The following is a 13,172-nucleotide window of genomic DNA, read 5'->3' as shown; positions in this document are numbered from 1 at the left end:
GCACTGCCTCGGTGAGTACATGCCGGTTAGCACGTCACACAGTACTCGTTTGGGTTGATTGGTCCCATACAGAACCTCCCCATGTTGCCTAATGTTTTCCTAACGTCACACTCGTCACGTTGTTCACTTTTATTTCATAATCATTTCTGAGAGGTAACAGAATTGCATGACAACCTGCAGAGATAGTTTCGTCAAAATTAACACACATACTTCATGTGACTCATAAGCCGAACGAGTTACTTTCCGACGTTATTTTAGATTTGCAAGTGCCAGTCAAAAACACGTGGCGACGGCAATATGCAAACCAATTCGCTAGTTAACATCGGTCTTGTTGTGCGTGTTTTAAGCTCAAGAGCATCTCCAAGCAGAAAATGGTCAACAGCAACATTCACACGGTTCCGTACAGCTCAAGTGCTACACTAAAACGGTACGTTTCTTTTTCAGATCTGGAAAAACACGACCGAGAGAGGAATCAAACACGCAATCTTCGGATACGAAGTCCGACGCATTATCCATTAGGCCACACGGTCACTGACAAACAAGTGGAACTTATATACGACTCATCTCAAAACGCTCACACCACTGAGGAGTTGTGTTTTCGTTCTACACAGACGCTGCCCCTTGCTCTTTCCCACCCATTTGATACATTCAACCTGCTACGAGACCTACCAAATATAGACTGGGAAACTAAACCACACACTTTGTGCATTCGGAAATGTAAGGCAGGGCGTCCCTCGCCGCATTTGCTACGATGTCCATTTGCTACTTCTGCAGAAGTGGCGGCGGCGGCGACGACGACGACGACGACGACAACCGCGGAAGGCTCTGAGATATGTGAGAAATACATCTATAAAATATATTTCAGACTGTCCCATCCCACCTTATGCTGTACCGCTTTGGCAAATGCTTTATCTGCGCCATTCGCCTTAATCACATCTGAGAGTAATTCTTAATAAAACGCCTCTCGCTAATTGTTAGTCATCCCAGATACTGTTTGCCATAAGGCCACGACGCGCAACTGATATCCAAAATTCGTCTGCCTCCTGTGAGGATCGAACTCACGACCCCTGGTTTACTAGACCAGTGCTCTGCCACTGAGCTAAAGAGGCGCGGCCTAGCGGTACTTTTGCGTACTTCATCCTTACGGTCGTCTGGGTCATCAGACTTCAGCTGACAACACTTCATATTACCGTCTAATATTTGCAGCTATGGCGACCCATTACTGCTTGGCTACACATCTGACACGTAAACGAAGTGCTCTCCAAATAACACCACTTGCATTTCAGAACATGTCTTTCACACATGTCTACAAAATCACCTTCACCTTCAAATACAGTTTCGTAGCGACTGACGGAGACGTAGGCAAAGTTTAAAGTTGCTATTTCCATTACATCACGTTAATCAGAAAAACGGTAAGTTACATCTGCAGAGGAACAAAATTCCGTTCCTCCCCACGTGGGGCTCGAAGCCACGACCCTGGGATTAAGAGCCTTATGTTCTACCGACTGAGCTAGCCGCGCTGCCTCGGTGAGTATATGCCGGTTAGCACGTCACACAGTACTCGTTTGGGTTGATTGGTCCCATACAGATTCTCCCCATTTGCCTAATGTTTTCCTAACGTCACACTCGTCACGTAGTTCACTTTTATTTCATAATCATTTCTGAGAGGTAACAGAATTGCATGACAACCTGCAGAGCTAGTTTCGTCAAAATTAACACACATACTTGATGTGACTCATAAGCCGAACGAGTTACTTTCCGACGTTATTTTAGATGTGCAAGTGCCAGTCAAAAACACGCGGCGACGGCAATATGCAAACCAATTCGCTAGTTAACACCGGTCTTGTTGTGCGTGTTTTAAGCTGAAGAGCATCTCCAAGCAGAAAATGGTCAACAGCAACATTCACACGGTTTCGTACTGCTCAAGTGCTACACTAAAACGGTATGTTTCTTTTTCAGATCTGGAAAAACACGACCGAGAGAGGAATCAAACACGCAATCTTCGGATACGAAGTCCGACGCCTTATCCATTAGGCCACACGGTCACTGACAAACAAGTGGAACTTATATACGACTCATCTCAAAACGCTCACACCACTGAGGAGTTGTGTTTTCGTTCTACACAGACGCTGCCCCTTGCTCTTTCCCACCCATTTGATACATTCAACCTGCTACGAGACCTACCAAATATAGACTGGGAAACTAAACCACACACTTTGTGCATTCGGAAATGTAAGGCAGGGCGTCCCTCGCCGCATTTGCTACGATGTCCATTTGCTACTTCTGCAGAAGTGGCGGCGGCGGCGACGACGACGACGACGACAACCGCGGAAGGCTCTGAGATATGTGAGAAATACATCTATAAAATATATTTCAGACTGTCCCATCCCACCTTATGCTGTACCGCTTTGGCAAATGCTTTATCTGCGCCATTCGCCTTAATCACATCTGAGAGTAATTCTTAATAAAACGCCTCTCGCTAATTGTTAGTCATCCCAGATACTGTTTGCCATAAGGCCACGACGCGCAACTGATATCCAAAATTCGTCTGCCTCCTGTGAGGATCGAACTCACGACCCCTGGTTTACTAGACCAGTGCTCTGCCACTGAGCTAAAGAGGCGCGGCCTAGCGGTACTTTTGCGTACTTCATCCTTACGGTCGTCTGGATCATCAGACTTCAGCTGACAACACTTCATATTACCGTCTAATATTTGCAGCTATGGCGACCCATTACTGCTTGGCTACACATCTGACACGTAAACGAAGTGCTCTCCAAATAACACCACTTGCATTTCAGAACATGTCTTTCACACATGTCTACAAAATCACCTTCACCTTCAAATACAGTTTCGTAGCGACTGACGGAGACGTAGGCAAAGTTTAAAGTTGCTATTTCCATTACATCACGTTAATCAGAAAAACGGTAAGTTACATCTGCAGAGGAACAAAATTCCGTTCCTCCCCACGTGGGGCTCGAACCCACGACCCTGGGATTAAGAGCCTTATGTTCTACCGACTGAGCTAGCCGCGCTGCCTCGGTGAGTATATGCCGGTTAGCACGTCACACAGTACTCGTTTGGGTTGATTGGTCCCATACAGAACCTCCCCATGTTGCCTAATGTTTTCCTAACGTCACACTCGTCACGTAGTTCACTTTTATTTCATAATCATTTCTGAGAGGTAACAGAATTGCATGACAACCTGCAGAGCTAGTTTCGTCAAAATTAACACACATACTTGATGTGACTCATAAGCCGAACGAGTTACTTTCCGACGTTATTTTAGATGTGCAAGTGCCAGTCAAAAACACGCGGCGACGGCAATATGCAAACCAATTCGCTAGTTAACACCGGTCTTGTTGTGCGTGTTTTAAGCTGAAGAGCATCTCCAAGCAGAAAATGGTCAACAGCAACATTCACACGGTTTCGTACTGCTCAAGTGCTACACTAAAACGGTATGTTTCTTTTTTAGATCTGGAAAAACACGACCGAGAGAGGAATCAAACACGCAATCTTCGGATACGAAGTCCGACGCCTTATCCATTAGGCCACACGGTCACTGACAAACAAGTGGAACTTATATACGACTCATCTCAAAACGCTCACACCACTGAGGAGTTGTGTTTTCGTTCTACACAGACGCTGCCCCTTGCTCTTTCCCACCCATTTGATACATTCAACCTGCTACGAGACCTACCAAATATAGACTGGGAAACTAAACCACACACTTTGTGCATTCGGAAATGTAAGGCAGGGCGTCCCTCGCCGCATTTGCTACGATGTCCATTTGCTACTTCTGCAGAAGTGGCGGCGGCGACGACGACGACGACGACGACGACAACCGCGGAAGGCTCTGAGATATGTGAGAAATACATCTATAAAATATATTTCAGACTGTCCCATCCCACCTTATGCTGTAACGCTTTGGCAAATGCTTTATCTGCGCCATTCGCCTTAATCACATCTGAGAGTAATTCTTAAGAAAACGCCTCTCGCTAATTGTTAGTCATCCCAGATACTGTTTGCTATAAGGCCACGACGCGCAACTGATATCCAAAATTCGTCTCCCTTCTGTGAGGATCGAACTCACGACCCCTGGTTTACTAGACCAGTGCTCTGCCACTGAGCTAAAGAGGCGCGGCCTAGCGGTACTTTTGCGTACTTCATCCTTACGGTCGTCTGGATCATCAGACTTCAGCTGACAACACTTCATATTACCGTCTAATATTTGCAGCTATGGCGACCCATTACTGCTTGGCTACACATCTGACACGTAAAGGAAGTGCTCTCCAAAAAACACCACTTGCATTTCAGAACATGTCTTTCACACATGTCTACAAAATCACCTTCACCTTCAAATACAGTTTCGAGCGACTGACGGAGACGTAGGCAAAGTTTAAAGTTGCTATTTCCATTACATCACGTTAATCAGAAGAACGGTAAGTTACATATGCAGAGGAACAAAATTCCGTTCCTCCCCACGTGGGGCTCGAAGCCACGACCCTGGGATTAAGAGCCTTATGTTCTACCGACTGAGCTAGCCGCGCTGCCTCGGTGAGTATATGCCGGTTAGCACGTCACACAGTACTCGTTTGGGTTGATTGGTCCCATACAGAACCTCCCCATGTTGCCTAATGTTTTCCTAACGTCACACTCGTCACGTAGTTCACTTTTATTTCATAATCATTTCTGAGAGGTAACAGAATTGCATGACAACATGCAGAGCTAGTTTCGTCAAAATTAACACACATACTTGATGTGACTCATAAGCCGAACGAGTTACTTTCCAACGTTATTTTAGATGTGCAAGTGCCAGTCAAAAACACGCGGCGACGGCAATATGCAAACCAATTCGCTAGTTAACACCGGTCTTGTTGTGCGTGTTTTAAGCTGAAGAGCATCTCCAAGCAGAAAATGGTCAACAGCAACATTCACACGGTTTCGTACTGCTCAAGTGCTACACTAAAACGGTATGTTTCTTTTTCAGATCTGGAAAAACACAACCGAGAGAGGAATCAAACACGCAATCTTCGGATACGAAGTCCGACGCCTTATCCATTAGGACACACGGTCACTGACAAACAAGTGGAACTTATATACGACTAATCTCAAAACGCTCACACCACTGAGGAGTTGTGTTTTCGTTCTACACAGACGCTGCCCCTTGCTCTTTCCCACCCATTTGATACATTCAACCTGCTACGAGACCTACCAAATATAGACTGGGAAACTAAACCACACACTTTGTGCATTCGGAAATGTAAGGCAGGGCGTCCCTCGCCGCATTTGCTACGATGTCCATTTGCTACTTCTGCAGAAGTGGCGGCGGCGGCGGCGGCGGCGGCGACGACGACGACGACGACGACGACAACCGCGGAAGGCTCTGAGATATGTGAGAAATACATCTATAAAATATATTTCAGACTGTCCCATCCCACCTTATGCTGTACCGCTTTGGCAAATGCTTTATCTGCGCCATTCGCCTTAATCACATCTGAGAGTAATTCTTAATAAAACGCCTCTCGCTAATTGTTAGTCATCCCAGATACTGTTTGCCATAAGGCCACGACGCGCAACTGATATCCAAAATTCGTCTGCCTCCTGTGAGGATCGAACTCACGACCCCTGGTTTACTAGACCAGTGCTCTGCCACTGAGCTAAAGAGGCGCGGCCTAGCGGTACTTTTGCGTACTTCATCCTTACGGTCGTCTGGATCATCAGACTTCAGCTGACAACACTTCATATTACCGTCTAATATTTGCAGCTATGGCGACCCATTACTGCTTGGCTACACATCTGACACGTAAACGAAGTGCTCTCCAAATAACACCACTTGCATTTCAGAACATGTCTTTCACACATGTCTACAAAATGACCTTCACCTTCAAATACAGTTTCGTAGCGACTGACGGAGACGTAGGCAAAGTTTAAAGTTGCTACTTCCATTACATCACGTTAATGAGAAAAACGGTAAGTTACATCTGCAGAGGAACAAAATTCCGTTCCTCCCCACGTGGGGCTCGAACCCACGACCCTGGGATTAAGAGCCTTATGTTCTACCGACTGAGCTAGCCGCGCTGCCTCGGTGAGTATATGCCGGTTAGCACGTCACACAGTACTCGTTTGGGTTGATTGGTCCCATACAGAACCTCCCCATGTTGCCTAATGTTTTCCTAACGTCACACTCGTCACGTAGTTCACTTTTATTTCATAATCATTTCTGAGAGGTAACAGAATTGCATGACAACCTGCAGAGCTAGTTTCGTCAAAATTAACACACATACTTGATGTGACTCATAAGCCGAACGAGTTACTTTCCGACGTTATTTTAGATGTGCAAGTGCCAGTCAAAAACACGCGGCGACGGCAATATGCAAACCAATTCGCTAGTTAACACCGGTCTTGTTGTGCGTGTTTTAAGCTGAAGAGCATCTCCAAGAAGAAAATGGTCAACAGCAACATTCACACGGTTTCGTACTGCTCAAGTGCTACACTAAAACGGTATGTTTCTTTTTTAGATCTGGAAAAACACGACCGAGAGAGGAATCAAACACGCAATCTTCGGATACGAAGTCCGACGCCTTATCCATTAGGCCACACGGTCACTGACAAACAAGTGGAACTTATATACGACTCATCTCAAAACGCTCACACCACTGAGGAGTTGTGTTTTCGTTCTACACAGACGCTGCCCCTTGCTCTTTCCCACCCATTTGATACATTCAACCTGCTACGAGACCTACCAAATATAGACTGGGAAACTAAACCACACACTTTGTGCATTCGGAAATGTAAGGCAGGGCGTCCCTCGCCGCATTTGCTACGATGTCCATTTGCTACTTCTGCAGAAGTGGCGGCGGCGACGACGACGACGACGACGACGACGACGACAACCGCGGAAGGCTCTGAGATATGTGAGAAATACATCTATAAAATATATTTCAGACTGTCCCATCCCACCTTATGCTGTAACGCTTTGGCAAATGCTTTATCTGCGCCATTCGCCTTAATCACATCTGAGAGTAATTCTTAAGAAAACGCCTCTCGCTAATTGTTAGTCATCCCAGATACTGTTTGCTATAAGGCCACGACGCGCAACTGATATCCAAAATTCGTCTCCCTTCTGTGAGGATCGAACTCACGACCCCTGGTTTACTAGACCAGTGCTCTGCCACTGAGCTAAAGAGGCGCGGCCTAGCGGTACTTTTGCGTGCTTCATCCTTACGGTCGTCTGGATCATCAGACTTCAGCTGACAACACTTCATATTACCGTCTAATATTTGCAGCTATGGCGACCCATTACTGCTTGGCTACACATCTGACACGTAAAGGAAGTGCTCTCCAAAAAACACCACTTGCATTTCAGAACATGTCTTTCACACATGTCTACAAAATCACCTTCACCTTCAAATACAGTTTCGAGCGACTGACGGAGACGTAGGCAAAGTTTAAAGTTGCTATTTCCATTACATCACGTTAATCAGAAGAACGGTAAGTTACATATGCAGAGGAACAAAATTCCGTTCCTCCCCACGTGGGGCTCGAAGCCACGACCCTGGGATTAAGAGCCTTATGTTCTACCGACTGAGCTAGCCGCGCTGCCTCGGTGAGTATATGCCGGTTAGCACGTCACACAGTACTCGTTTGGGTTGATTGGTCCCATACAGAACCTCCCCATGTTGCCTAATGTTTTCCTAACGTCACACTCGTCACGTAGTTCACTTTTATTTCATAATCATTTCTGAGAGGTAACAGAATTGCATGACAACATGCAGAGCTAGTTTCGTCAAAATTAACACACATACTTGATGTGACTCATAAGCCGAACGAGTTACTTTCCAACGTTATTTTAGATGTGCAAGTGCCAGTCAAAAACACGCGGCGACGGCAATATGCAAACCAATTCGCTAGTTAACACCGGTCTTGTTGTGCGTGTTTTAAGCTGAAGAGCATCTCCAAGCAGAAAATGGTCAACAGCAACATTCACACGGTTTCGTACTGCTCAAGTGCTACACTAAAACGGTATGTTTCTTTTTCAGATCTGGAAAAACACAACCGAGAGAGGAATCAAACACGCAATCTTCGGATACGAAGTCCGACGCCTTATCCATTAGGACACACGGTCACTGACAAACAAGTGGAACTTATATACGACTAATCTCAAAACGCTCACACCACTGAGGAGTTGTGTTTTCGTTCTACACAGACGCTGCCCCTTGCTCTTTCCCACCCATTTGATACATTCAACCTGCTACGAGACCTACCAAATATAGACTGGGAAACTAAACCACACACTTTGTGCATTCGGAAATGTAAGGCAGGGCGTCCCTCGCCGCATTTGCTACGATGTCCATTTGCTACTTCTGCAGAAGTGGCGGCGGCGGCGACGACGACGACGACGACAACAACCGCGGAAGGCTCTGAGATATGTGAGAAATACATCTATAAAATATATTTCAGACTGTCCCATCCCACCTTATGCTGTAACGCTTTGGCAAATGCTTTATCTGCGCCATTCGCCTTAATCACATCTGAGAGTAATTCTTAAGAAAACGCCTCTCGCTAATTGTTAGTCATCCCAGATACTGTTTGCTATAAGGCCACGACGCGCAACTGATATCCAAAATTCGTCTCCCTTCTGTGAGGATCGAACTCACGACCCCTGGTTTACTAGAACAGTGCTCTGCCACTGAGCTAAAGAGGCGCGGCCTAGCGGTACTTTTGCGTACTTCATCCTTACGGTCGTCTGGATCATCAGACTTCAACTGACAACACTTCATATTACCGTCTAATATTTGCAGCTATGGCGACCCATTACTGCTTGGCTACACATCTGACACGTAAAGGAAGTGCTCTCCAAAAAACACCACTTGCATTTCAGAACATGTCTTTCACACATGTCTACAAAATCACCTTCACCTTCAAATACAGTTTCGAGCGACTGACGGAGACGTAGGCAAAGTTTAAAGTTGCTATTTCCATTACATCACGTTAATCAGAAGAACGGTAAGTTACATATGCAGAGGAACAAAATTCCGTTCCTCCCCACGTGGGGCTCGAAGCCACGACCCTGGGATTAAGAGCCTTATGTTCTACCGACTGAGCTAGCCGCGCTGCCTCGGTGAGTATATGCCGGTTAGCACGTCACACAGTACTCGTTTGGGTTGATTGGTCCCATACAGAACCTCCCCATGTTGCCTAATGTTTTCCTAACGTCACACTCGTCACGTAGTTCACTTTTATTTCATAATCATTTCTGAGAGGTAACAGAATTGCATGACAACATGCAGAGCTAGTTTCGTCAAAATTAACACACATACTTGATGTGACTCATAAGCCGAACGAGTTACTTTCCAACGTTATTTTAGATGTGCAAGTGCCAGTCAAAAACACGCGGCGACGGCAATATGCAAACCAATTCGCTAGTTAACACCGGTCTTGTTGTGCGTGTTTTAAGCTGAAGAGCATCTCCAAGCAGAAAATGGTCAACAGCAACATTCACACGGTTTCGTACTGCTCAAGTGCTACACTAAAACGGTATGTTTCTTTTTCAGATCTGGAAAAACACAACCGAGAGAGGAATCAAACACGCAATCTTCGGATACGAAGTCCGACGCCTTATCCATTAGGACACACGGTCACTGACAAACAAGTGGAACTTATATACGACTAATCTCAAAACGCTCACACCACTGAGGAGTTGTGTTTTCGTTCTACACAGACGCTGCCCCTTGCTCTTTCCCACCCATTTGATACATTCAACCTGCTACGAGACCTACCAAATATAGACTGGGAAACTAAACCACACACTTTGTGCATTCGGAAATGTAAGGCAGGGCGTCCCTCGCCGCATTTGCTACGATGTCCATTTGCTACTTCTGCAGAAGTGGCGGCGGCGGCGACGACGACGACGACGACGACGACGACAACCGCGGAAGGCTCTGAGATATGTGAGAAATACATCTATAAAATATATTTCAGACTGTCCCATCCCACCTTATGCTGTACCGCTTTGGCAAATGCTTTATCTGCGCCATTCGCCTTAATCACATCTGAGAGTAATTCTTAATAAAACGCCTCTCGCTAATTGTTAGTCATCCCAGATACTGTTTGCCATAAGGCCACGACGCGCAACTGATATCCAAAATTCGTCTGCCTCCTGTGAGGATCGAACTCACGACCCCTGGTTTACTAGACCAGTGCTCTGCCACTGAGCTAAAGAGGCGCGGCCTAGCGGTACTTTTGCGTACTTCATCCTTACGGTCGTCTGGATCATCAGACTTCAGCTGACAACACTTCATATTACCGTCTAATATTTGCAGCTATGGCGACCCATTACTGCTTGGCTACACATCTGACACGTAAACGAAGTGCTCTCCAAATAACACCACTTGCATTTCAGAACATGTCTTTCACACATGTCTACAAAATGACCTTCACCTTCAAATACAGTTTCGTAGCGACTGACGGAGACGTAGGCAAAGTTTAAAGTTGCTACTTCCATTACATCACGTTAATGAGAAAAACGGTAAGTTACATCTGCAGAGGAACAAAATTCCGTTCCTCCCCACGTGGGGCTCGAACCCACGACCCTGGGATTAAGAGCCTTATGTTCTACCGACTGAGCTAGCCGCGCTGCCTCGGTGAGTATATGCCGGTTAGCACGTCATACAGTACTCGTTTGGGTTGATTGGTCCCATACAGAACCTCCCCATGTTGCCTAATGTTTTCCTAACGTCACACTCGTCACGTAGTTCACTTTTATTTCATAATCATTTCTGAGAGGTAACAGAATTGCATGACAACCTGCAGAGCTAGTTTCGTCAAAATTAACACACATACTTGATGTGACTCATAAGCCGAACGAGTTACTTTCCGACGTTATTTTAGATGTGCAAGTGCCAGTCAAAAACACGCGGCGACGGCAATATGCAAACCAATTCGCTAGTTAACACCGGTCTTGTTGTGCGTGTTTTAAGCTGAAGAGCATCTCCAAGCAGAAAATGGTCAACAGCAACATTCACACGGTTTCGTACTGCTCAAGTGCTACACTAAAACGGTATGTTTCTTTTTTAGATCTGGAAAAACACGACCGAGAGAGGAATCAAACACGCAATCTTCGGATACGAAGTCCGACGCCTTATCCATTAGGCCACACGGTCACTGACAAACAAGTGGAACTTATATACGACTCATCTCAAAACGCTCACACCACTGAGGAGTTGTGTTTTCGTTCTACACAGACGCTGCCCCTTGCTCTTTCCCACCCATTTGATACATTCAACCTGCTACGAGACCTACCAAATATAGACTGGGAAACTAAACCACACACTTTGTGCATTCGGAAATGTAAGGCAGGGCGTCCCTCGCCGCATTTGCTACGATGTCCATTTGCTACTTCTTGCAGAAGTGGCGGCGGCGGCGACGACGACGACGACGACGACGACGACGACGACGACGACGACGACGACGACAACCGCGGAAGGCTCTGAGATATGTGAGAAATACATCTATAAAATATATTTCAGACTGTCCCATCCCACCTTATGCTGTAACGCTTTGGCAAATGCTTTATCTGCGCCATTCGCCTTAATCACATCTGAGAGTAATTCTTAAGAAAACGCCTCTCGCTAATTGTTAGTCATCCCAGATACTGTTTGCTATAAGGCCACGACGCGCAACTGATATCCAAAATTCGTCTCCCTTCTGTGAGGATCGAACTCACGACCCCTGGTTTACTAGACCAGTGCTCTGCCACTGAGCTAAAGAGGCGCGGCCTAGCGGTACTTTTGCGTACTTCATCCTTACGGTCGTCTGGATCATCAGACTTCAGCTGACAACACTTCATATTACCGTCTAATATTTGCAGCTATGGCGACCCATTACTGCTTGGCTACACATCTGACACGTAAAGGAAGTGCTCTCCAAAAAACACCACTTGCATTTCAGAACATGTCTTTCACACATGTCTACAAAATCACCTTCACCTTCAAATACAGTTTCGAGCGACTGACGGAGACGTAGGCAAAGTTTAAAGTTGCTATTTCCATTACATCACGTTAATCAGAAGAACGGTAAGTTACATATGCAGAGGAACAAAATTCCGTTCCTCCCCACGTGGGGCTCGAAGCCACGACCCTGGGATTAAGAGCCTTATGTTCTACCGACTGAGCTAGCCGCGCTGCCTCGGTGAGTATATGCCGGTTAGCACGTCACACAGTACTCGTTTGGGTTGATTGGTCCCATACAGAACCTCCCCATGTTGCCTAATGTTTTCCTAACGTCACACTCGTCACGTAGTTCACTTTTATTTCATAATCATTTCTGAGAGGTAACAGAATTGCATGACAACATGCAGAGCTAGTTTCGTCAAAATTAACACACATACTTGATGTGACTCATAAGCCGAACGAGTTACTTTCCAACGTTATTTTAGATGTGCAAGTGCCAGTCAAAAACACGCGGCGACGGCAATATGCAAACCAATTCGCTAGTTAACACCGGTCTTGTTGTGCGTGTTTTAAGCTGAAGAGCATCTCCAAGCAGAAAATGGTCAACAGCAACATTCACACGGTTTCGTACTGCTCAAGTGCTACACTAAAACGGTATGTTTCTTTTTCAGATCTGGAAAAACACAACCGAGAGAGGAATCAAACACGCAATCTTCGGATACGAAGTCCGACGCCTTATCCATTAGGACACACGGTCACTGACAAACAAGTGGAACTTATATACGACTCATCTCAAAACGCTCACACCACTGAGGAGTTGTGTTTTCGTTCTACACAGACGCTGCCCCTTGCTCTTTCCCACCCATTTGATACATTCAACCTGCTACGAGACCTACCAAATATAGACTGGGAAACTAAACCACACACTTTGTGCATTCGGAAATGTAAGGCAGGGCGTCCCTCGCCGCATTTGCTACGATGTCCATTTGCTACTTCTGCAGAAGTGGCGGCGGCGACGACGACGACGACGACGACGACGACGACGACGACAACTGCGGAAGGCTCTGAGATATGTGAGAAATACATCTATAAAATATATTTCAGACTGTCCCATCCCACCTTATGCTGTACCGCTTTGGCAAATGCTTTATCTGCGCCATTCGCCTTAATCACATCTGAGAGTAATTCTTAATAAAACGCCTCTCGCTAATTGTTAGTCAT

At 46.0% G+C, this 13,172-nt stretch overlaps 7 non-coding genes across 7 annotated transcripts; all 7 read right to left on the bottom strand.

Moving 5' to 3' along the window:
* Positions 1-1,037: 1,037 nt before the first annotated feature.
* On the bottom strand, positions 1,038-1,109 carry Trnat-agu (transfer RNA threonine (anticodon AGU)). Its single transcript has one exon. It is a non-coding gene; the product is annotated as a tRNA-Thr (tRNA).
* A 1,440-nt stretch (positions 1,110-2,549) lies between these two features.
* Positions 2,550-2,621, bottom strand: Trnat-agu (transfer RNA threonine (anticodon AGU)). Its single transcript has one exon. It is a non-coding gene; the product is annotated as a tRNA-Thr (tRNA).
* Positions 2,622-4,065: 1,444 nt separating this feature from the next.
* Trnat-agu (transfer RNA threonine (anticodon AGU)) lies at positions 4,066-4,137 on the bottom strand. Its single transcript has one exon. It is a non-coding gene; the product is annotated as a tRNA-Thr (tRNA).
* Positions 4,138-5,595: 1,458 nt separating this feature from the next.
* On the bottom strand, positions 5,596-5,667 carry Trnat-agu (transfer RNA threonine (anticodon AGU)). Its single transcript has one exon. It is a non-coding gene; the product is annotated as a tRNA-Thr (tRNA).
* Positions 5,668-7,117: 1,450 nt separating this feature from the next.
* Positions 7,118-7,189, bottom strand: Trnat-agu (transfer RNA threonine (anticodon AGU)). Its single transcript has one exon. It is a non-coding gene; the product is annotated as a tRNA-Thr (tRNA).
* A 2,964-nt stretch (positions 7,190-10,153) lies between these two features.
* On the bottom strand, positions 10,154-10,225 carry Trnat-agu (transfer RNA threonine (anticodon AGU)). The gene has a single exon. It is a non-coding gene; the product is annotated as a tRNA-Thr (tRNA).
* A 1,475-nt stretch (positions 10,226-11,700) lies between these two features.
* Trnat-agu (transfer RNA threonine (anticodon AGU)) lies at positions 11,701-11,772 on the bottom strand. The gene has a single exon. It is a non-coding gene; the product is annotated as a tRNA-Thr (tRNA).
* Between the last annotated feature and the right edge of the window lie 1,400 nt (positions 11,773-13,172).

Source organism: Schistocerca gregaria, chromosome 4 (assembly GCF_023897955.1).
Source record: "Schistocerca gregaria isolate iqSchGreg1 chromosome 4, iqSchGreg1.2, whole genome shotgun sequence".
Lineage (NCBI taxonomy): Eukaryota > Metazoa > Arthropoda > Insecta > Orthoptera > Acrididae > Schistocerca > Schistocerca gregaria.
This window is presented reverse-complemented; position numbering and strand designations above follow the sequence as displayed.